The sequence below is a fragment of the Macaca fascicularis genome, chromosome 7, assembly GCF_037993035.2.
Source record: "Macaca fascicularis isolate 582-1 chromosome 7, T2T-MFA8v1.1".
NCBI lineage: Eukaryota > Metazoa > Chordata > Mammalia > Primates > Cercopithecidae > Macaca > Macaca fascicularis.
Genome location: NC_088381.1, coordinates 28,454,426 through 28,480,252, shown reverse-complemented (window position 1 = coordinate 28,480,252; position 25,827 = coordinate 28,454,426). Strand labels below are relative to the sequence as shown.

The 25,827-nt window shown below is 44.1% G+C and overlaps 1 protein-coding gene across 3 annotated transcripts in view; it reads right to left on the bottom strand.

The window, feature by feature from the left end:
• The window catches only part of MAPK6 (mitogen-activated protein kinase 6), a 63,607-nt gene extending 39,252 nt beyond the window's left edge, over nt 1-24,355 (bottom strand). The window contains exon 1 of one of the 3 annotated variants that reach the window (XM_015452837.3): nt 24,152-24,355. The gene's annotated coding sequence lies outside the window, so the exon portion shown is untranslated. Of the gene's footprint in view, nt 1-8,747; nt 9,529-24,151 lie in introns of those variants that run through there. The other 2 variants (XM_005559577.5, XM_005559576.4) reach the window with 2 other exon arrangements.
• Nucleotides 24,356-25,827: the final 1,472 nt, after the last annotated feature.

Sequence of the window (25,827 nt, the reverse complement as noted above, 5' to 3'; positions counted from 1 at the left end):
TTACTGGGAGAAAGAATGTCTGAACAAGGTAGCTGAGTAAAAGCAAAAACCAGTTAAGAGCTACTTCAGTAAGCCAGGTGACATAATGGTGGCTGAGACTAGGGTGGTAGAAATAAAGATATAAAACAGATCATTGAATAAATAGATTTCAGTGATATTCTGGAGACCAAAAGAACTTGATGATGGATTAGCTATGGGATAAGGGAAAAACAGGATTCAAGGATAACTCCTAGGTGCCAGTTACGGAAGAGGCAAAGACTGGAAGAATATTATGGAAGAGAGTTCTATTTTGGACATGTGAAGTATATTTAGACAACTGACTACTAGGTTACTAAGTGGTAATGTCTAGCAAGGCAGTTGGATAGTATGTCTGGAGCTCAGGCAAGAAGTCTAAACCAGAAACATAAATATAAGAATGATTCACATATAGATGGCATTTAAAACAATGAGTTGAATGAGACCACCTAGGGGATGAATTTAGAAAAAGAGGGTGAAAAAAAAAACCCAGGAGTTTTATCCTGTCTTAGGTATGCCAATACTTAGATGCAGGTAAAGGAGAGAAGCCTGTTTTTTTTTAAAAAAAAAAAAAAAAAAGGGCCAGGTGCAATGGCTCACACCTGTAATCCCAGCACTTTGGGAGGCCAAGGTCAATGGATCACCTGAGGTTAGGAGTTCCAAGACCAGCCTGACCAACATGGTGAAACCCCGTCTCTACTAAAACTACAAAAATTAGCCAGGCGTGGTGGTGTGCGCCTGTAATCCCAGCTACTGGGGAGGCTGAGAGGCAGGAGAATCACTTGAACCCAGCAGGTGGCAGTTGCAGTGAGCAGACATTGATTGCTCCACTGCACTCCAGCCTGGAGGACAGCAAGACTTCATCTCAGAAAAAAAAAAAAAAAATACAGTATAACAAGAAGTGAAGGAAAACAAGAACATATGTCTCATAAAATGAGAAGTAGATGAACAGGCAGAAAACAGTGGTCAACTACACTGAATGCTCCTACAAGAGCCTGTAAGACGAATTTAGTAAACAGAAACCAGTGGTAACCTTGATTAGAGTAGTTTTAGTGGTAAGAATGGAGGCCAATCTGTAGTAGGCTAAGAAGCAAAGGAAAGTAGAGAGAGCACAAAATGACAACTTTTGAAAACTGGTTTGGAGGAGAATCAGAGAAATGAGGCTATAGCTAGAGAATAATGTGGAATGGGGGAGAGGGCTTATAAAGAAGGAAGCCTCACTTAGAGCTGCTGTCCAATAGTGCTGTCTGCAATGATAGGGATGTTCTATATCTGCACTGTCCAATAAAGTAGCCATTAGCCATCTATGGCTACTGAACAACTGAAATATGGCTAGCATCACTGAGGAACAAAATTTTTTAAATTTTTCTTTTAACAGCCACACATTTCATTGCAGAAAGCACTGTTGGTTAGTAGCTACCATACTGGACAGTACAGCTCTAAGGCACATCTGTATACTAATAAAGATGATCCAGAAAGTGAAAAATTCATGATGCAGGCAAGAACGAGGTAAGTCCTTAAGAAGTCAACAGGCTGACAGGGTGCGGTGGCTCACACCTGCAATCCCAGCACTTTGGGAGGCCAAGGCAGACAAATCACTTGAGGTCAGTAGTTCAAGACCAGCCTGGCCAACACAGAGACGAATCCTCATCTCTATTAAAAATACAAAAATTAGCCGGGTGTGGTGGGGGGCACCTGTAGTCCCAACTACTCAAGAGGCTGAGGCAGAAGAATCACTTGAACCTGGGAGGTGGAGGCTGCAGCGAGCCAAGATCATGCCACTGCGCTCCAACCTGGCCAACAGAGTGAGACTCCATCTCAATAAACGATAAATACATAAATAAAGAGAAATCAACAGACTGAGCAGAGTGGCTCATGCCTGTAATCCCAGCACTTTTTGAGGCCGAGGCAGGATGACTGCTTGAGTCCAGCCTGGGCAACATAGGGAGACCCCATCTACACACAAACAAAAATTAAGATTAAAAAAAAAGTCAAGAGAAGAAATCCAGAGCACAAGTGGCGAAATCTACATGGGATACAACGTGAATGAGGCAAGGCATGAAATTACAGTAACTGGTAGAGACCAAGACTCAAAATATGTATTATGCCTGATTCGAATCCTAAGCATATAACTCAATTACAGAGGGCTATAAAATCCAAGCAGAAGGGGGAGGGTAGGTAACTCATATCTACTAAGAACCTATTATGTGACAGGCATTTTCTTTTTTTTTTTTTTTTTTTTTTTGAGAAGGAGTCTCGCTCTGTTGCCTAGGCTACAGTGCAGTGACATGATCTCAGCTTGCTGCAAACTCCCCCTACTGGGTTCAAGCAATTCTCCTGCCTCAGCCTCCCGAGTAGCTGGGATTACAGGCACCCACCACCATGGCCAGCTTTTTTGTATTTTTAGTAGAGATGGGGTTTCACCATGCTGGCCAGGCTGGTCTTGAACTCCTGACCTTGTCATCTGCCCGCCTCGGCCTCCCAAAGTCCTGGGATTACAGGCATGAGCCACCGTGCCCGGCCACGACAGGCATTTTGTTTTATCTTTTCTCAGGATGGAGTCTCGCTCTGTCGCCCAGGCTGGAGTGCAATGGTGCGATCTCGGCTCAAAGCAACTTCCACCTCCTGGGTTCAAGTGATTCTCCTGCCTCAGCCTTCAGAGTAGCTGGCAGTACAGGCATGCACTACCACACTTGGCTAATTTTTTGTATTTTTAGTAGAGACGGGTTTTCACCATGTTGGCCAGGCTAGTCTAGAACTCCTGACTTTGTGATCCGCCCACCTCGGCCTCCCAAAGTGCTGGGATTACAGGCGTGAGCCACCGCGCCCAGCCATGACAGGCATTTTCTAAATGACAAATTATTTCTCTCTTCTCTAACTACAGTCTTGTAAATATCATTTTATAAACAAGAACAATGACTCTCTAAGAAAAGCAACTTCATGAAATTACACACACAGTAAATGCCGGAATTTGGACATAGGCCTGTGACTACAGGGTTAGAATTTTCCCATTGCATATGGTGGGAGGTTAAGGCCAGGCGTGGTGGCTCACGCCTGTAATCCCTGCACTTTGGGAGGCCGAGACAGGTGGATCACCTGAGGTTAGGTTACTTTATCTACTTCAAACATGGTTGAAACCCCATCTCTACTAAACATACAAAATTAGCTGGGTGTGGTGGCGCATGCCTATAATCCCAGCTACTTGGGAGGCTGAGGCATGAGAATCACTTGAACCCAGGAAGCGGAGGTTGCAGTGAGTGAAGATCACGCCATTGCACTCCAGCCTGGGCAATAAGGGCAAAACTCCCTCTCAAAAAAAAAAAAAAAGGTGGGAGGTTATGAACCACTCTGTTTCTGCACCTGGAATTAACATAAACAGCAGATCAATCTGGAAGTTACCAACAAGTGCCAACAAGCCTAGAGGTACTAGGCCAGAGGCAAAAACTATCCTGTCAATGCTTTCCACAGAATAACTAAGCAAATAATAGCCACTTTTTAAAAATACAAGTGAAAATACCTCTTAAGATGGGAAGGAATGGACTTTCTTACAACTTAGATTATCTACTTTATTGAACACAGATGTATCAATTAGAAAATCAGCACTGTTTTATAATACATACTAAAATAATATCTGGGCATACTAGAAAAACTAAGTCAACATACCCTCTCTCCAATTTGTACATTAGGAGAGAAAAATTATTAAACTGAGTCTAACCCATTATTAAATTACAACTTAGATTTTAGAGTGGGCAAAGATCATCTAGATCTGTGTTGTCCATGTAACCACCAGCTACGTCCAGCTATTTAAAGTAACTAAAATTAAATAAAAAATTCAATTCCTCAAGTGCACTACTTGCTCGTCAAGTATTCAACAGTCACACATGGCCAATGGCTACCTCACTGGATAGCACAGAACACATCTATCATCATAGAAAGTTCAACTGGGCAGTGATTAGCTTCTACATTTTCCATTTGACTTTTTTCAGAAGGGTCAGTGGAAAGAGCAGCTCAGAAGACTAACAAGCTGAACAACCATGTATGCATCATTTTAATTTTTATTTATTTACGTATTTTTTGGAGACAGGGTCTCTTGCTGTTGCCCAGGCTGGAACGCAGTGGTGCAATCAGGGCTCACTGCAGCCTCAACCTCCTGGGCTCAAGCAATCCTCTCATCTCAGCCTCTAAAGTAGCTGGGACTACAGGTGCGCACACCACAACTGGCTCATTTTATTTTGTAGAGACAGGGTCTCACTATACTGCCCAGGTGTATGCATCATTAAGCAGTGCTTCTCAAACTGAATGCGCACTGAATGACTTGAAAAATCTTGTTAAAATGTAGGTTCTTCCCAGCATGGTAGGAGGCCAGGAGTTTGACAACAGCATGGGCAACACAGCGAGACTCCACTTCTTAAAAAAAAGAAAAAAAAAAAAAGGCAGGGTATGATGGCACACACCTGTATTCCAGCTACTGAGGTGAGAGGATTACTTGAGTCCAGGAGTTCCAGGTGGCAGTGCGTTATGATCACACCACTACACTCCGATCCAAACTGGGCAACAGGGCAAGATTGTGCCTCTTATTTACAAAAAAAATGTAGATTCTAAGATTCTAATTCAGTAGGACTGAGATGAGGTCAAGATTCTAACTTCTAACAAGTTCGCAGGTAATGCTAATACTGTTGGTCCAGAATTCACACTTTCAGTACCAAGGTCTTAGATCTCTCCAGGCCTTAGTTTCCTTAACTGTCAAATGATGTACATGAATGAAGCAAGATAATGCCCATGACACCTCCAAAACAGTAATATTTTAAAAGTTTTATGATTGTACAGAATTAAATGCATATAGATTTGCACTCTGCAGAGGCAGACTTTTCTGAGGTAAATGCTAGGATTCTAAAAACAAGTTTTATGATACCATTTTTTTTCTGTGAAAAAACCACCAAATTTAATGAAAATTAATGGGAAAATTTTATTTGCTATATAAGCATTCAATCTCTGAACAAGTTTTTAGAAATGGACTTAGAAGACTGACATGTATAAAAGACAAAACTTTTAGAACTCTATGGGCCGGGCACAGTGGCTCACGCCTGTAATCCCAGCACTTTGGGAGGCCCAGGTGGGTGGATCAGGAGGTCAAGAGAGCGAGACCATCCTGGCCAACATAATGAAACCCCGTCTCTACTAAAAAAAAAAAAAAAAAATACAAAAATTAGCTAGGCATGGTGGCATGTGCCTGAAGTCCCAGCTACTCAGGAGGCTGAAGCTGAAGAATCGCTTGAATGTGGGAGGCGGAGGTTGCAGTGAGCCAAGATGGCGCCACCGCGCTCCAGCCTGGCGACAGAGTGAGACTCATCTCAAAACAAAAAACAAAAAACAAACAAACAAAAAAACCAACTCTATCAGAGAGCCACACAGTATTTTCCAAATAGGCAGTTCATGGAGATGAAAAAACCAGTGCTGGACTTGGCCCACATCACTGTCACCTTAAAAGCATCAGCTTCACATGAAAGCAACCCCTGGAAAATGCCATTAACTACAGTAACATTGGAGTTGTTTTCTTAAAGTCTCAGTCAAGGCTCTCAGCAATAAAAATGAGCAAAATTCCCATACCACAGGCAGGTTGTAGTGTAATGTAACAGCCCACAAAACAGGCTGAAGGAACTAATGAAGGCAGCCAACAATGCCACACAGAATTTACTTCTGAGGCATCTTCTTTCCATTTTAACAGGGGACCTAGAGTAACACAAGGTTCGAATGGTTCAAAAGTAACAAGGAATTGGATAGCAGTGGTGAGAAGGCTCAGCATTTCATAAAACAGTACCTTGCAGATAGGAAGCAAGCTAAGATATCCAGTTTTTGTTTGTTTGTTTGTTTTTTGGAGTCTCGCCTCAGCCTCCCAAAATGCTGGGATTCCAAGCGTTAGCCACTGCCCTGGCTTCAGTTTGTTTTTAAACTCTGAATTATGCACACCACAGCTAATTACCTATATTTGAAAACAATGCCGGAAATGTGTTAAACCTCTAAGTAATGTGATGCTCTGAAAATTTTCAATACTTTGTATTTTTATGTTTCCTTTACTAGAAATTTTTTTTTAAGTTTGAATTAAACTTTATTTAAAAATCCTCTAGATATAAAGCACGCAATACTCTTCCAAAATAGTTCCAAAAATTTAATTCACATTAACAATACATTTTACGGGCCGGGAGCAGGGGCTCATGCCTGTAATCCCAACACTTTGGAAGGCTGAAGCAGGCAGATTGCTTGAGCCCAAGAGTTCAAGAACAGCCTGGGCAACATGGTGAAAACTCATCTCTACAAAAAATACAAAAACTAGCCAGGCATGGTCGCACACAGCTGTAGTCCCAGGGACTCAGGAGGCTGAGGTAGGAGGATCACCTCAGCCCAGGAAGTAGAGGTTGCAGTTAACAGTGATCGCACCATTGCACTCCAGCCTGGGTGACAGAGCAAGACCCTGTCTCACAAAAACAACAACAAACACTTTACTGTCCACAAACTCCTCAAATCCATTTGAAAAATTAAACAGTATACACAGAAAAACTAGAGGATGGGTGGGAAATTTTTCTTTTATTTTAAAAATTGAGACAGGGTTTGTTATGTTGCCCATACTGGTCTTGAACCCCTGGCCTCAAGCGATCCTTCCACCTCAGTGGAATCCCAAAGTGCTGGGATTACAGGTGTGAGCCACCGCACCCAGCCCCACTCTTAAACTGCCATTCTCAATCTTTTTCCCCCTCTCAATCTTATTTTAAGCCAACTTGCTAAACGTTGCCTGTTTTAAAATCAGTCAAAAGATGTATCTTATTACCAAGTTTCAACTTAAAGTTTTAAATTTGGAACTGTACATTCAGCTTATCTTAAAAAAAAATGAAAAATAGTGCCTAATACCTATTTCAAATTGTCTTTATTAAAACAGAAAATTCACATAAATCACAAAGCACAACATATAATCATGTTTTAATAATTCCATGAGAGTGAAACTTTCATATTCAGAGCCATATCTGATTAAATATTAAATATAAAGATAACTCACATAACCAATAAAAATATAAGGTCAATTTCTAACGACACCATAAAAGTACTATCTGTCCTTTATAAATAACCTGTAACAAATCTCTCTCAGCAGTAGCCAAAAACCTGTTAGTATCAAACATTTAATTTCAGCACCTGACCGGCAATTGGTTTTACCTTTCCTCTCAGCAAACGTTACACAATTCCACCTGTAGGGTATAGGATATCCTTTTAAAATGCAATTTAAGAAGCCATTACTTTATAGAAACTGCTGTTCCTCTTCAGAAAAAAAATGAGAGAGAATTTCAATGTGGACAGGAACATTTTAGCCTATCATTTAAAAAAAAATACAATTAAAAAAAAAAAAAAAAAAGCCACGTAGCAGTCCGTGGGCAGCATGAGTCATCATCCAACTCAAAACTTGCAGCAGCACTTGTAAGCTTCCTCCTACCCGACCCCATCCCCTTCAGCAAAGTACCCTGAGTCAGCAAACCTTACTATTTTGTCAGTTGATTCTCACGATGCTTTAAATGAATTTATGTAAAGCACTGCAACACTTTTAGTGCTAACATTTGTCTTTAGAATGGGTGCATTTTTTTAATTGCAAAATTAACTTACTTCAGATCACTCTTCTCTGTATTTTTTAATCACAAGTAGCCAACGACTACTTCTAATCCTCTTTTGCAAATAACTGAATTCCAAAATATCCTCATATACGAAGTTTTTCCTAAAATATTCTCCATTTTCCAGTGTTTTCTTCTGAACAGTAATACCTAGGTGATCAAATATGTTCTGCTCAAATCTGGCATATTTTCTAGATTAACTGCAATTACTGAATTCAGGACATCAATAAATAATTTGACACGCTTAACAAGGCAATTCTTAATAAATGATGTAACATATGTGAAAAGACTTTACACTCCCTGGCACATAGCAAACACTTCATAAACATGTTTGAACAATTACTATCTAAAGACAAAGTTTCTTTCACCCAATTCAAAATTATTTTTTAAAAATTAAAATCTGACATTTCTATGAAGAAATTCCTGATTTCAGGGCCAGGCCCTGTTTGGACCCTACATTCTTCTGGTCAGATCATTCTTTCCATCTCGGTTTTCCAGCGTTAAAGAGAGAGGACATGCCCAATCGGAACTGTAAGAGACAGGCTAGAAGAATCAGCCATCAGAAAATTACTCTGAAGCTGCTTGCTCTTCATTGTACGGCATGTTAATTTTTCCCCTTGACAAATCATCTGTATCCGTTAAAATTAAAAAAAAAAAGTCATTACTTAGACTGCATCTTTAGCAATGAACATGAATTACGACGTTAATACAAGTCGGCTTCTAATTCCAACTCACCAGTCCCTTTCACTGGACCTTTTCCAATGAACAAGCAAAAGAAAAAATAAAACAGGAAAGGAATCGAGAAGCTCCTGCTGCACAGAGCTCCCCCGTAACACCTGAACCGGTTGGGTCCTACACTCGTCAATAAACAAAAGGTTGCCAAAACACCTTTACTTTTCGACACAACTCACAAGGCGGACTAAAATGCACAGCAAAGTGACAAGGCCCTTTCTGGTGAACCGACAAAACAAGCTTTCATTTGGGCACTTTCACACAACACCACTTAAGGTCCCGAAAGAAGCTAAGGCAAGACTGCAGGGCCGGGGGAGGAAATTAGGAATTTCGTCTCCGAGTTTTCAGTACCTCATTCATGGCTAGACTCAAAACTTGGGCGGACTTCAGGGCTCTGAGGCGAGCCGGGAGAGCGCTGCGCGCTACGCCACTGGAGACTTTGCCCGGCCGGAGTCAGCTGAGGCCGAGTCACCGGGTGGGACGGGGGAGGAGACGCGGGAGCATTTCGAAAGGCAGAGTGCCAGGAAGGCGAGACTCCACGCCACCTCATGTTCCCCGGGCCGCCGCCCCTCGCTCGCCCGCCCTCCGGTCCGGCTGGGTTTCGAACCCGCGGAGCCGGGCGCAGGTGGCGGGGCGGCAGCCGGCGTGCAGGGCCAGGGAACGGGCTCAGCCCGGCAGGGCGACCGGCGAGGGGCGTGCCGGGTGGGAGGGGCCCACTGGCCGCCTCGCCGGCCCCACGCGGAGACCCCGGCCCGCCGCCCGCCGGCCCGCGCGGGGACGCGCCGGCCAGGCCCGAGAGAGCGGGCAAGCGGACGAGCAGGGGGCGGGCGGCAGACCAAACAAAAGCGCCTTTGTTGAGCGGCAGCCGCCGGAGGGTCACACACAATGGAGGAGGGAGCCGGCTCCGCCGCTGCCGGGCCCGCCGCGGCGCCCTCCCGAGCCGCCCAGCCGGCGCACCCCGCACACGTACACACACACACTCACGGGATTTCTCCGACTCATTGAGAGAGTGCGGGACCCGCGGACAGCCCCCAGTGTCGGCTCAGGTCTCCGGCTGTGCTGGCAGCAGCGGCGTCTCCGAGGCTCTCGCTTTGCCGCAGTCGCCGCCATGTAACCCCGACCCGCGAGAGAGGGCGAGGGAGAGGGGGCGGGGCCTCGCCGTGCCACGCCCCCTCACGTCACAGGCTCACTCCACGGGTTCTCCCGCCCCCGCCCTGCCCAGCGCGCCCGCACGCGCCGGAATTTCCAGCGCCCGTGACTGGGCTGTGCGCGCCGCGGGGGCGGTGGGAAAGGCACGCGGCTAGTCCTGCGCCTCCGGGGGCTTTGCCTGCGGGCGGGCAAGAAGGAAGACAGCCGGGGCCGTCTCTGCTCCACTACCTGCCCCGGCATTAAGGGAACAAAGTGACCAAACCCAGTGCGAGCGTTTACTAAGCACCTACTAGTGCAGAGCACTGGGCAATCCGAGAGGAAGAGGCCTCAGTCTCCAGGAAGGCTGGTCCTCGAGATGGATTAGGCTGGAAGGCGGCAGCCGGAGCACAAGGCAGACGCGTCCGAGGCCAAGTACTGAGGCCATTCATTCTGCCAGAGAGTATGCAGGAAGGCTTTTAGGAGAGGTCGCCACAGGTGGCCTTTCAGCTAGATCTTGGAGGAGCGGATGTAACCAGGAGGTGAAGGGGAGGGTGTTTCTGCCGAGAGAACAGTGTAAGCAAAGACTGGGAGGCCAGAGTACCTGCCTTGTTGCAGGAACTGGGATAGGATAATTTGAATTTGAAAAGGGATGCACTGTGAAACGTAGAAAGGTGGATGGGTACCTTCTTGGGCCCACTTCTTGGCTAAAAGCAAACTTACATTACTTTTAATGGCTTATTGAGTCCAAGGAGCCTTTCCAGTGTTTATGTGAAATTTAGTATTTATGAAATTAGAGATGCAGGTCAGCATATTTTTTCAATGACTTCATCACCATACAATGCCGATAAGAACCATACAACAGCCCCTTAGCCATTATTATGGGCATCTTCAAGAGTGAGGCAAAGGCCACTTCAAAAAAAATCACAAAGGGCCGGGCGTGGTGGTACACGCCTGTAATCCTAGCACTTTGGGAGGCCCAGGCGGGCAGATCACCTGAGGCCAGGAGTTCGAGACCAGCACGGCCAACATGGTGAAAGCCCCGTCTCCACTAAAAATACAAAAACAAGCCAGGTGTGGTGGCTCACATCTGTAATCCCAGCTACTCGGGAGGCTGAGGCAGGAGAATCGCGTGAACCCCGCGGGGGCTTGCCGTTAGCTGAGATCGCGCTACTACACTCCAGCCTGGGCGAAAGCGTGACACTCCGTCTCAAAAAAAAAAAAAAAAAAATCACAGAGTAACGAAGTTAAGTGGTTGGGGTGAGCTGGAATGCTTTCTATTTTTTAATATTTAAAACAACGTCAGCTGAGTACCAGGTGTGAAGAAGAAGTGATGAGTGAATAAAACCAAGAGAAAGGGGAGACTTATTGCAACCGCAGAATTTCCAACTTCTGCAACAAGAGCTCTTACCTTCAGCCCCATTGCCCCTGCTCTAGGCTCTCCTCTGATCCTAAGGACATTTTTCCTCTCACTGTTTGAGAACTCATTTACCTTCCTCTTCCGTCAATGTTTGATCACCCAGAGAAGGTGGGAGAATAAATACCAAGCACTGTGCCTTCCCTCAAGGAGCGTTTAATCCAGTGTCACTGCTGACTTCGGGTAAATAACCTGTGGATAATGCAAAGTTGGCTTACAATAGTAAGGGAGACACTAAGTTGACAGAATCTTTGTACCTTTTCAAAAGGGGAGGTCAAGGATGGAATAATTACAAGATTTGGGGGATCTGGTTTTTGTTTGTTTGTTTTTGAGACAGAGCCTTGGTCTGTCGCCAGGCTGGAGTGCAGTGGCGCGATCTCGGCTCACTGCAACCTCTGCTCAAGCGATTCACCTGCCTCAGCCTCCTGAGTAGATGGGACTACAGGCGCGCGCCACCACGCCCAGCTAATTTTTGTATTTTTAGTAGAGATGAGTTTTCACCATGTTGACCAGGATGGTCTCGATCTCCTGACCTGGTGATCCACCCACCTCGCCCTTCCAAAGTGCTGGGATTACAGGCGTGAGCCACCACACCCAGCCCAGGGATCTGGTTTAAGACTGGTTTTTCTGTGACGGGTTCTGATTGGGTTTGGGACAAATTTGTGATATCATAGTTTAGGATGGGTGGGCAGAGGATGGGGAGAGTTTTGAAGAGAGCCTAAAGGGATAAATAGAGCAGAGGGCTATTTACCCTGATGAAGGCAAATTCTGTCAGTAACTTAATGAGATAAATGGATTTTAGGAAGTTCCTGAAACCACGATCAAGTTATTTGCAACTCCACCGTTTTGGGCAAGAGTTTCTTGGAATTCAAGTTATATTTATTGCAGATAGTTGAATTGTAAAGTCATGTTAATGTAATTGGTTTTAGTTTTTTGGGTTTTTTTTTTTTTTTGAGATGGAGTTTTGCTCTTGTCACTCAGGCTGGAGTGTAGTGGCATAATCTCGGCTCACTGCAACCTCCGCCTCCCGGGTTCAAGCGATTCTCCTGCCTCAGCCTCCTGAGTAGCTGGGATTACAGGCTTGTACCACACGCACAGCTAATTGTAGTATTTTTAGTAGAGACGGGGTTTCACCACGTTGAGCAGGCTGGTCTCAAACTCCTGACCACCCGCCTCGGCCTCCCAAAGTGCTGGAATTACAGGAGTGAGCCACCGGGCCCAGCCAGTTTTAGTTTAGTTTTTGTGTGTGTGTGTGTGCGATGGAGTCTGGCTCTGTGGCCCAGGCTGGAGTGCAGTGGCAGGATCTCGGCTCACTGCAAGCTCTGCCTCCCAGGTTCAAGCTACTCTCCTGTCTCAGCCTTCCAGTAGCTGGGATTACAGGTGGCGCCACCATACCCAGCTAATTTTTGCATTTGTATTAGAGAGGGGGTTTCACTATGTTGGCCAGGCTGGTCTTGAACTCCTGACCTCAAGTGATCCGCCCACCTCAGCCTCCCAAAGTGGTGGGATTACAGGTGTGAGCCACTACACCCAGCCCGGTTTTAGGTCTTAATCCTATTCTAGGCAGTGGCTCACACCTGTAGTCCCAGCACTTTGAGAGGCCAAGATGGGTGGATCACCTGAGGTCAGGAGTTTGAGATCAGCCTAACCAACAGGGTAAAACCACATCTCTACTAAAAAATACAAAAAAAAAAATTAGCCAAGCATGGTGGCGTGCGCCACCCAGCTACTCAGGACGTTGAGGTAGGAGAATCGCTTCAACCCAGGAGGTGGAGGCTGCAGTGCACTGAGATCGCGCCACCGTGCTCCAATCTGGGTGACAGAGCGAGACTCCCTCTCCAAAAAATAAATAAATAAATAAATCCCATTCTGTAGCTATAAAAAGTTTCAATGCTTGGCCGGGTGCAGTGGCTCAGGCCTGTAATCCCAGCACCCTGGGAGGCCAAGGCAGGTGAATCACCTGAGGTTAGTAGTTCGGGACCAGCCTGACCAACATGGTGAAACCCTGTCTCTACTGAAAATACAAAATTTAGCTGGGCATAGGCCGGGTGTGGTGGCTCACACCTATAATCCCAGCACTTTGGGAAGCCGAGGCGGGTGGATCACTTGATGTTAGGAGTTTGAGACCAGCCTGACCAACATGGTGAAACCCCCTCTCTACTAAAAATACAAAATTAGCCAGACATGGTGGTGCACGCCTGTAATCCCAGCTACTCAGGAGGCTGAGGCAGGAGAGTTGCTTGAACCTGGGAGGCAGAGGTTGCAGTGAGCCGAGATCACACCATTGCACTCCAGCCTGGGCGACAAGAGTGAAACTTCGTCTCAACAAAACAAAAAAAATTTCAATTCTCAGCATTTTTTCAAACTGCAGATTATGATCCATTAGTGAGTAGTGAAATCATTTTAGTGGATTACAATTTGCATTTTGTCTTAATGGAGCAAAAAACTAAAGAGAGCTTGCCCAGAAGAAAGGGCAAACATTGTTTTGTGCAACTTTTGTCTTGGTTATGTAACACATTTCAACAGATCTGAAAATGTCATTCATTATGAAACATGCCATTATTTTATGTACTATTAAGAAAGTGAAAACTCTATCAAAATATGATACCTTATTGCCACATCTTTTTTTTTTTTTTTTTTTTGAGAGACTCTCACTTTGTCACCCAGGCTGGAGTGCAGTGGTGTGATCATGGTTCACTGCAGCCTCAAGCTCTCGGGCTCAAGCAATCCTCTTGCCTCAGGCTCCTGAGTAGTTGGGACTACAGGTGTGCACCACCATACCTGGCTAATTATTTTTTGTAGAGATTAGGTCTCTTTGTTGCCCAGGCTGATCTCCAACTCCTAAGCTCAAGTGATCCTCCTGCCTCAGGCCTCCCAAAGTGCTGGGATTACAGGGATGAACCACCGCACCTGGCCTAAATCCTGATTTCAGGCATTAAAATGGAGGAAGTACTTCTTAAAATTGATGAAATATATAGTTTATATGAATGTGTCTCTTGGAACATAATGTAAAATGTATTTCTAGTTATTACTTATTATTGCTATGAGCTATGCTATTGCTGAAAGTTTGAAAGTCACTGCCATAGTGGAGGAACGCAGGAGAGAAAAAATAAGTACAGCGTGAGCTAGATGAGTGCTTCCTGAGCAGAGATGCAAATTACTTGCTCTTGTTGGACTATAATGGAAGGAACAATTGATAAGAACTGGGGACACAGGGAGAGAGAGTATTTGAACTGGGCTTGATTCCATCGGGTAGTATCTGGAAAAAAAGACATGAGCATGCAGGGCACACTTTGGAAAATGGGAGAAGTCTGATAGGCCTGGGAGACTGAAGACAAGTTAGCACCACATTGAGAAGGCCTTGATTACTTTCGGATTTCATCCAAAACTAGGAGAGGAATGTAAAGGATACAACTAGTATTTTAGAATATAACACTGGCATTAATAGGAAGAGTAGATTGAGCAAGAGATTGGAGACCTGGAGCAGGTAGAAGAATCCATTGTTTTTTCTGCCTTGTATCCAATGTATGGTCTTCTGGTAACAAAACTCCCATGTCCTCTAAGGAGCCTCCCTTTCCTATGTAAGTAAAAATTTTTTTCTGTTGCAAGTAATAGAGAAGTCAAACCAAACTGTATCTCATGAGAGAGACACAGTATATTTAGATGGTTATTGTACCTTTACTGGCTGAGGAAGGAGATGGTAATACAAGAAAGATTATTGGGTAAAGTGGACTTGGTGAATGCTTAGATGAGTCAGAGATGTGTGTTAAGTCACCCAGTTGCTCCCACATTACCTCTTTAAGTTCCCTCTTTAGGCTTCTTGTTTTATCTTCTTCCAGTTAAGTTACCCTATGAAGATAAACTATCAAATACCTTGATTTTCAAAATGGATGGAAAATAGAGTTTAGCAATACAAACTGCTACATTTGATGGTAAACCCTGGAAAATGTCTGATATAAATCATTAAAGACAGTATGTTAGGGAAAATGTAACAGGTCGTCATGACTTCTCTTCAAGTAAGTCATTACAGAGAAATACCACTTCCTTTCTTAATAGGATTTTTACATTACTTAACCAAGAAATTGGTCATTTCAGGAAGGCAAGACACCTTTGTGGATAAGATGGAGTGATGTGGGTTTAGCTTATAGCAGAGAAAGGTTGATTCAGAGTGCCAATTGATGGCATGACAAGGAATCTTGAGAAAGTTCTCTAGAAAAGCAACACAAATTTTCCCCTCTTTAGTCTTGTGTAATACACATATATTTTTTCAGGCAGAGTCTCACTGTGTCGCCCAGGCTGGAGTGTAGTGGCATGATCTTGTCTCACTGCAACCTCCACCTCCTGGGTTCAAGGGATTCTCCTGCCTCATCCTCCCGAGTAGCTGGGACTACAGGCGCCCGCCACCACGCCAGGCTAATGTTTGTATTTTTAGTAGAGACGAGGTTTCACCATATTGGCCAGGCTGGTCTCAAACTCCTGACCTTGTGATCCTCCCGCCTCGGCCTCCCAAAGTGCTGGGATTACAGGCATGAACCATTGTGCCCGGCCGGGTAATATTTTTATCAATGTTTTGAGTTAAGGTACTTATTAAACTTAAAGGAGATATAAAACAGTGTGATAGATTTCAGAATAATTACTCAGAATCATCTCCATAGGTTGCAAAGAATCTTTTTAAAAAGATGAGATTTGACTGCAATAAAGTACAATATCTTTGTTCAGAAAAATCATTTGAAAAGGGCCAGGATTTGGGAGACTTGGCTTAACCTGCTATTGTGACAATAAGGGATATTAATGCAGTGTGAGCAGATGCCAAAAAAAATGTAACAAAATGTGTTAATGGGAAACAGTGTCCAAGTCCCAGGGGGTACCACACCTACGCGATTCAGCTCAAGATATCTGAACTTATGTGTTCAAATATAGACACCACATTTACAAAGGCTACCACACATAACAAATTAGAGTAATTCATTAGGAGACATTCAGGCAGGGTGTGGAAAGCATGTTCTCTGAAGAAAAGATGTGAGAATTGGGTCTGATTAACCTGCAGAAGAGATTTGCTGAGGGGTTATTGTGTGCAGAGGAGAGAATGGTTGCTCTGGGAGTTCAGATCTAAAACCACTGAGAGGGCTGTTACTGAGAGGCATTGGCTTAGCATAAGAAAGGACTGTTTTGGACGTTGGAACTGAGCCACAGTGGACAGGACTTCCCCGTGAAATGAGTGCTACATCACTGGAAGCATTCAATCAGAAAACAATGGCCACCTGTCAAGGAGGCTCTAAAAGGAACTGCTGAGGAGAGGAGGGGCCTACAGCCAGCTGATAACTTCCATGGTCTCCAACTGGAAGCTTCTGTGTGTCTGTTTATACTCTTAATTTAAAATGACTGCTCTCCTAGACATGGTTTATAGAAGAACACATTGTAATTTGATTTGTAAATAAACAAAACAGCCTTCCACTGAAGAAATTCATTGCCAAGTACAGTTCATCCTTACAGTGGATTCTCATTATTTGTGTTACTTATGTTCTGTAAAGTCATCATGAACAGTAAATTAGTGAAAACTGAACCCTTGCTCCTAGGGGAAGTACAAGGTTAGGTTCCTGCAAACCTCTGGCACAACATTCTTATCAGCCAGTGAATATATAATCTTGTCTCATGTGTATTTCTGTTTAAAAACACCTTTTTAAATACTTATTGTTGATTCATTAGCACTGAACTCACTGCCAAAAGCACTGGAACTCGTGCCTGAATAAAGCTTATCTAACATGTATTTTCTCTGTAGGGCACTTCACAGCCTTCTGTGCTTAGGAACTCCATACAGCACTTCAGCAATACATTCGGCGGCCACTTTAACAGCAAAATCACCAACAGAAAGCAAAAAAATGTGATGGCTGGGCACAGTGGCATGAGTCTATAGTCCCAGCTACTCAGGAGGCTGAGACAGGAGGGTCACTTGAGCCCAGGAGTTTGAGTCCAGTCTGGGCAACATAGATCCTGTTTCTAAAAACAAAAAAATCATGGCACCAAATAGACCATGGAAAGGATACTCGTTTACAGTACAAGAGTTGAAACAAGAAGGCAGAATCTTGTCTTATTTGGCCTCAGCTGGCAATGTTCATGTAGGGTGACTCAAATATCTCGTTACTGTGCATGTTCAAAAGTGACTACAAAGGTGCTGTGACTACTTCGGGATTACAAATAAGTTTCAGCAGTAGGCAAATTTGCAAACAGAATCTGTGAATAATGAGGACTGGCGATAGTTAAAGATGATGGAGAGAATGTTTTCAGTCAAAACCCATCAAACCTGTACATACGTTTTGATGAGAGGCAGATCACAGGAATGCTTTTTGGAAATGGAAGACTACCTGCAAACAAAACTAGTATCCCACATTTAACTGGATGGAGCAACAAGAGTTTATCCCCTCTGCCAGTCGCGGTGGCTCACGCCTGTATTCCCAGAACTTTGGGAGGTCAAGGTGAGCAGATCACTTGAGGTAAGGAGTTCGAGACCAGCCTAGCCAACATGGTGAAATCCCATCTCTACTAAAAATACAAAAATTAGCCTGGCCTGGTGATTTGTGCCTGTAATCCCAGCTACTCAGGAGGCTGAGGCAGGAGAATCGCTTGAACCCAGGAGATGGAGGTTGTAGTGAGCCAAGATTGTGCCACTACCCTCCAGCCTGGGCAACAGAGTGAAACTCTGTCTCAAAAAAAAAAAAAAAAAAAAAAAAGCCACGCACAGTGGCTCATGCCTGTAATCCCAGCGCTTTGGGAGGCCGAGTCATATGGATCACCTGAGGTCAGGAGTTCAAGACCAGCCTGACCAACATGGAGAAACCCCATCTCTACTAAAAATATAAAAATTAGCCGGGTGTGGTGGCTCCTGTAATCTCAGCTACTCGGGAGGCTGAGGCAGGAGAATCGCTTGAACCCGGGAGGTAGAGGTGGCAGTGAGCCAAGATTGTGCCATTGCACTCTAGCCTGGGCAACAAAAACAAAACTCCATCTCAAAAAAAAAAAAAAAAAAAAAAAAAAAAAAATATATATATATATATATATATATATATATATATATATATATATATATATAATCCTTCAGGAGGAGAATGGTAATAGCAATCATTTATCAAGTTCCTACCAAGTAACCCGTTTCAGGTACACACTTTACAAATGTTCTATCATTTTCTCAGACTATGACAAATGGGATTTCATAAAAAAGCTGTAAGAAATTACTTAAGGCCAGGCACAGTGGTTCATGCCTGTAATCCTAGCACTTTGGGAGGCTGAGGCAGGTGGATCACGAGGTCAGGAGTTCGAGACCAGCCTGGCCAAGATGGTGAACCCTCATCTCTACTAAAAATACTAAAATTAGCCGGGCATGGTAGTGGGTGCCTGTAATCCCAGCTACTCGGGAGGCTGAGGCAGGAGAATCACTTGAACCCAGGAGGCAGAGGTTGCAGTGAGCCGAGATCGTGCCACTGCACTCTAGCCTGGGCGACAGAGCAAGACTCTGTCTCAAAAAAAAAAAAAAAATAAAAAAAAAAAAATAAATATTTTAGACAAAACCTGGCTTTCCTTGTAATAAAATCAATTTATGAGACAAAAACTATACATTTACTTTTTGAATAATGGTTACATAATTAAACATTTGAATGTACTGGGAAATATCTATTGGGATAAATTTATAAAACCAAATAAATAATCCAAAGAGCCCCTCTAATTTGTCTGCTTTGGAAGTCAGTATTTTCTGCAAGCAGGGCAAATTTGTAGAAATGGTAGAATTAAACTAGTAATACAAAACTTACAGCCTCCCCCAACACACACTTTTTAAGAGAAGCATAGAGAGAATGACACTTTCTAGCTTTAGGGAAATTTAGTCCGAAGGTTTTCTTACTGCATTCTGTCTTTCCTTATATCTTGAGAGGCCCAATAGCTTGAGGAGAACAGATACTCCTAATTTCTGGAGACAGTGTCCAACTTGAACCTCTTGAGACCCCAAAGCCTTCTATAACTAGTCTCAGATTTTGAGAACAACCTGGGCCTCTGCCACATGACCAGAGTAAATAAAAGGAAAGAATAGACATGATGTTTGTCAGCCCATGCACAGGGAATGATAAATATTTTGAGTTGTGGAGACAAAGCAGCTTTCAACTCACAAGGGTCATGCTCCTCCCCTTTACACTTCAGTAGTCAAGCTATCCTGTCCTTTGGGGAAGAAGGTAATCACTACCTCTAACTAAACCTGTACCCAACATTTGCTTTCACTGGTCATTCTGAGTGCTGCATTTATCAATTAGTATATAATATGGTAGGCTTAGTAGGTCTGCCTTCCACAATCCCGCCTCTCACCCGCCATTTGCCACTTGATAATTACTGCCACTGGAACTGCCTTCCCAGAGGATGTCATCATCCCCGGAAACTGATAACCACTTCTGCAGTCTTTATCTGCACTCATCATTGTCTCTGGCAATCCCCTAGCTCTGGTGTTCTGGAAGAAAAACAGCCAGGGGCTCAAGAGGCCTAAGATTCACCTGCCCATCCTGGCCTCTAAACCTATGAATGCCCATCCCATACTGCCACAGTTCTCTCCTTTCCCTCCCACAACCAGGGCATTACACAGGGCCCTGTGTGCAAAAGAACCCCATGCTTGGTTTAATGCTCTGCTACGACTATCTTGACATTCCTGAATTTTTTTTTTTTTTTTTTGAGATGGAGTCTCGCTCTGTCACCCAGGCTGGAGTGCAGTGGCCATATCTCGGCTCACTGCAAACTCCACCTTCCGGATTCATGCCATTCTCCTGCCTCAGCCTCCCAAGTAGCTGGGACTACAGGCGCCCGCCACCGCACCCGGCTAATTTTTGTATTTTTAGTAGAGACGGGGTTTCACCAGGTTAGCTAGGATGGTCTCGATCTCCTGACCTCGTGATCTGCCCGCCTCAGCGTCCCAAAGTGCTGGGATTACAGGCATGAGCCACCGCGCTCGGCCGACATTCCTGATGATTTTGTCTTTGAACTCACGTTGTATAGTGAAATCAGATGTGGCAGTGAAGCCGCAGGTGAGCAGAGGAGATAGATGCAATAAGTATGTTCACTATTTCTTGCCACTCCATTCATATATATCATTCTCCATGACCCACGTGCACAGGATTCTGGTGAGCCCACAGTGCCTCAGAATTCAACGAGACAAAGCAAATAAGTATTTATACAAGGTAAGCCTGTTTTGTCTACGACTGAGTAAGTGGGGGTCCTGATGGTTCTGAGAAGTCATGCTTTCCACTGGAACCAGAACTTCAAACAGAAAGAAGGCAGTGGCATCCTAAGACATTAAAGTCCAAGGTACTGTATCGTATCTTTTCTTTCTTGTGTCACTTCCCTGTGTTAGCTGACTGCTTGTGCTGAGGACATTTCCTTTGCCTTTTAGTACTTTCTTACTCAGTAAGTCAAAGGTGGAGTGTGAGTACAATGTGTGTGCATCAAGAAGTGAAATAAGGGCTGGGCACGGTGGCTCACACCTGAAATCCCAGCACTTTGGGAGGCTTGAGGCAGGTGGATCACCTGAGGTCAGGAGTTTGAGACCAGTTTTCCCAACATGGTGAAACCCCATGCCTCCTAAAAATACAAAAATTAGCCAGGCGTGGTGGCAGGCACCTGTGATCCCGGCTACTTGGGAGGCTGAGGCAGGAGAATCATTTAAACCTGGGAGGTGGAGGTTGCAGTGAGCCAAGATCACACCATTGCACTCTAGCCTGGGTGATGGAGTGAAACTCCATCTCAAAAAAAAAAAAAGGTGAAATAACAGTTGAGGTAGTTTTGTGTAGTTTTTCTACTGTTCTGGTAATAACCAACTATATATGTATGTAAGAGCTAAAAAATAGAAATTGTGTCATTTTGGTGAGTCCACAAAGGAGTTAATTTTTTTTTTTTTTTTTTAATTTTTAGATAGAGCTCTAGCTCTGTTGCCCAGGCTGGAGTACATTGGTGCAAACACAGCTCACTATAGCCTTGGCCTCCTGGGCTCAAGCAAATCCTCCTGCCTCGGGAGTTAAATGATCTTATATTTGTATTTAAAACTGGTTTTGCACAGTATAACAATGAATTATAACATTCATGCTAATCATTTAAATTTTTCTTTTTTCTTACATAGAACAACATTAAATCACATATTTAAAACACTGTAACAAGTCGAGAGAGAGAGCAGAAGAAAGGAAAAAAAGTTTTATACTTCACTAGCTCAGCAGCATTTTTATTTTTCTGCCTTTTGAACAAAGGACCCCAGAAATTATGTAGCCAGTCTTGCTAGAACCCCACCCACCAGAAGCCCTGAAGAAGATGGGTCAGGGACAGACTCCCGACCTGCTCCCACTCCCCTCCCTGCCAGAGCTGGGGCAGGAGAAGTGAGAATATCTCTGCCCTTGGGGATAAGTGTCCAAGGCTGCCTCAAAGCCCAGCCGCCCACTCTTGGGAGCAGCACTTCCTGTAGTAAACACACAGGCTTCATTACACAGGGAGGTAGGAAGTGGGGTAGGAAGGAAGACCTTGTTCCTTCTGGGGCACATTTTCCCATAGAAACAATGTCGTAGGTCACAGTTCTATAGTCTCAAAGCTAAATGGCCTTCTAAGAGTTTGCCTGAGAACAGAACCAGTATTTCTAACATTAATTCTCTGGGGAAAAAAATGCATTTTCAGTTTCAAACAACCAAGTTAGAAATCAACTTTTGGGAACATAATTCAGTCACAAGCAGGGACTATCTGCACCTTCCTAGCTCAGAAGTGCTGAGACCACAGAGAAGGATGGTATCTGTTAGACCCAGGTAAACAACTAAATGTTAACGACACTGTTAATAAATCATAACTTCACTTTATGCTGTAGCTGATATGAAGGGTCCAGTCCTTCAGACTTGCTGCTTGAAGAACTTGATTGCAGGTTTACCAGGGTTGATTGGCCTCGGCAACCAACACATACCAACCAAGTTCAAGAGATTGCACCCTAAACCAGCTGCCAATTCATTAAGCACACAAGAATAGCTGTGCTGAGTTGGACTCATGATTCATCCCGGCTGGTATTCTCACACAATGATTGTGAACTTCTGTGTTTTAGTCATTGTAAACTCTAGTGTTGAGCATAGTGTCTGAATATAGTGGTTTCTCAAATAAATGTTTGTTAAAAATGAAAGGTGAATAGGGGTTTCCTTCAAATTTTCCCTTATTTAATTCTACTTTTAAAGCAACTTTCTTCTTAGGAAATCTATTTGGTCATTTTAGTTACCTCTTTCTCTGACCTGGTATATGTATGAAATACTAGACTCTTTTTTACGGTTTCCAGGGAGAATTAAATGCATGATTCCACGTATAACTTCATTACCATTTTGTCAAATGTAAGACAAAATAATGCTTTCAGTTCTGTTTTCCACGTTCTTAGCAAAGAGGCCTAGCATATTGTTATATGACTTTAGGAAATAGTCAACAATAACTCATGGGTCTCTTAGAATAAAACACAGCTCCAAACTCATCTTTTAAGTGACTTTAGACTAACAATACTAAATGCATTATTCCAATTCAGTACAGAATGAAACTCATTTGCCATATTTTTGTCCACTCACATAAGCTGTGTGAAGCTTATCTTTTCAATTTAGATCCATCTGCTTGGTGTTTACTCCCCTGGAGAGCTTAAGGCCATTTCAGCCGTGTGATGTTTCCTACATGGGTCTGCTTCCACACAGTCTATGACAGTTTTAAGTAAGACAAGTCCTCCAACAGTAACCCTTGGGGGCTCTACTCTGAAACCAGAAGAATCTCTCTGGTGCCTTGGTGCCAGTGGTAGTCAGCAGACCTAGGTGTTGGCCCCAGTTCTGCCACTTAGTTGTTTGATTCCAGGCAAGTCATTTAATCTCAACTTTAAAATGGTATAAATAGCACCTGCTCCCCTCCCTCGCAGGGCAGGGTCTGTCCAAGGAGTACATGAGATAATGTGTGGAAGCACTCTGAAAAGGCTAACCTACTCTAAATAAGGGTTGTTGTTAGTATCTTCAGCCAGAAGCTTGCCTGTTTAAACTATCATTCACCTAAGTTAAGCCAGATCTTTTTTGTTTGTTTGTTTGTTTGTTTGTTTGAGATGGAGTTTCACTCTTGTCGCCCAGGCTGGAGGACAGTGGTGCGATCTCAGCTCACTGCAACCTCTGCCTCTCAAGTTCAAGCAATTCTCCTGCCTCAGCCTCCTGAGTAGCTGGGATTACAGGCACCCACCACCACACCTGGCTAAGTTTTGTACTTTTTTAGTAGCGATGGGGTTTCGCCATGTTGGCCAGGCTGGTCTTGAACTCCTGACCTCAGGTGATCTGCCCTCCTCGGCCTCCCAAAGTGCTGGGATTACAGGCAATGAGCCACCACACCTGGCCCAGATCTCTCTTCATTCATTCAATTCATTCAACAGATAGCCTTTGAGTGCCTATTTTATCCAAGACAGAACTTTCTCCCACCTTTTGGGGTAACTTAGTAGGGGGGTTTTGTTTGTTCTTCCTTGTTTCCTCAGTGTTTAATGTGTAAATTGGTAGAGATGTTTTTTAAAGTGTAGCGTTCACATGCTTATTTACCCTTCAAAGAAATGTGGTCCAACAGTGAAACATGAGGCATGCTCAAGCGTGTTGCTGCAAAGGAAGAAGGTCAAACACAGTCTCTGCCTGCATCTCTCCACAGAAAGCAGGAGTGCCTTCCACACTCAGCCTCGGAGGGACAGAAGGGAAAATCCAGAGTGGGGTTGCTATGGTTTGGAGGTGTTCCCCAAAAAGGGTATGTTGGCAACTTAATCCCCAATGCAGCAGCGTTGGGAGGTGGGGCCTAATGGGAGGTGTTTAGGTCATAGGGGCTGCACTCCCATGAATTGATTAATGCTGATTATAATAAAGCTGGAAGCTTCGAGTTCAGTGTCTTGCCCTCGTGAGATCACTCTTGCCCTTCCGCCTTCTACCATGGGATGATGCGGCAAGAAGGCCCTTATTAGATGCCGTCCCCTCTTAGACTTCCCAGCCTCCACAACTGTGAGCCAAATAATTTTTTTTTCCTTTATAAATTATTCAGTCTTAGGTATTTTGTTATAAAAAGCACAAAACAGACTAAGACAGGGGTATAGCTGAGGGGGCCAGTGAGAAAGGGAAGCAGGGGCAACTATATAACCCCTCAGATCCCAACAACCGCTATAATAATAAATGGATTTACTTACATGAAAGCAGCTTATAGCAATCTCCTTTAATTTAGCCCGTGGTCCATTCTAACAAAGAAAAATTCCTTCCACTTTTAGAAGCTTCTGATGAAGGCTTATGGATACTGTTTCCAAAGGAAAAATAAAAGGCAAAGCATTCCTAGGGAAAAGGAGGAAAGACGTGTTTGTAAAATGATTTAGCCGTACAGCAGGTTATGAAGGAGTGAAAAGGAAAAGATTAAAATGGTTCTTTCCCTCCTCCCTCTGTGACTCAGATTAATCCTAAAAATAATCTTCATCCCAGTATGAGAAGCTTAGGAAAGACTCAGATCTCCACAGACCAATTTTCATGATGGTCGTGAGGAGGAAAGGAACAAAAGGAAGAGGGAGATAGGGAACAGGAACTACTAAAGGCAAGCTAGAAGAGACTTCACCTACTCAGAAGAGGTGAGGTGAAATTAAAGGCCAGTGTAAATGTGAGGCAATAAGCATTCTGCATTCTTGCCCTATTCTGAAGGCCTGGAATTATATTGCATCAGCAAAGATGAAGCTTCAATTTACTGTTTCACTCTTACCTCTCACTAATTCTTCTGGCCATCCATATTTTATTCATTCAAATGAATTTTCATCTTTTCAACATCATGCTCCTTTCTTTGTATCAGCAACAGGAGGCTCAGGCCGGGCGCGGTGGCTCAAGCCTGTAATCCCAGCACTTTGAGAGGCCAAGGTGGGCGGATCATGAGGTCAGGAGATCGTAGACCATCCAGGCTAACACGGTGAAAGCCCGTCTCTACTAAAAAAATACAAAAAGCTAGCCGGGCGTGGTGGCGGGGGCCTGTAGTCCCAGCTACTCGGGAGGCTGAGGCAGGAGAATGGCGTGAACCCGGGAGGCGGAGCTTGCAGTGAGGTGAGATCCGGCCACTGCACTCCAGCCTGAGCCACAGAGCGAGACTCCGTCTCAAAAAACAACAACAACAAAAAACAGGAGGCTCTTTTTCAGACCTTTTTTCAGTCATATTTAATTTGTGTAAGTCTGTTCATTTGTTTTAAAAGCATTTTATTTTTAAAGTATTTCAAACTAACAGAAAAGTTGCGTACATAGCATAATTAATTTTTACTTGAACAATTTGAGAGTCAATTGCTGACATGATACCTGTGGTGGATGTTGAGATGTTTTGACCAGATCCCCCTTCAAGGAAGGTGCTGCCCTGCTGTGGGGACTGTGCTTAGCACACAGCTGTCAGCTACCATTTCCTTCTGGGCTTGCCTCATGTGCAGAGAGCTACCTTGCCCAAGAAGATGTGCCTTTTCTGGGTTGCCCAAATCCGATGAGTGATCAAGGCAGAAGTAGAAAGGTGATATGGTTTGGATCTGTGACTCCACCCAAATCTCATCTCAAATTGTAATCCCCATAATCCCCATGTGTGGAGGGAGGGACCTGGTGGGAGGTGATTGGATGATGGAGGCGGGTTTCCCCCATGCTGTTCTCATGTTGGTGAATCAGTTCTCACGAGATCAGATGGTGTTTTTTTGTTTGTTTGTTTTTTGTTTGAGACGGAGTTTCACTCTTGTTGCCCAGGCTGGCCTGCAATAGTGCGATCTCGGCTTGCTGCAACCTCTGCCTCCCAGGTTCAAGCAATTCTCTTGCCTCAGCCTCCTGAGGAGCTGGGATTACAGGCACGCACCACCATGCCCGG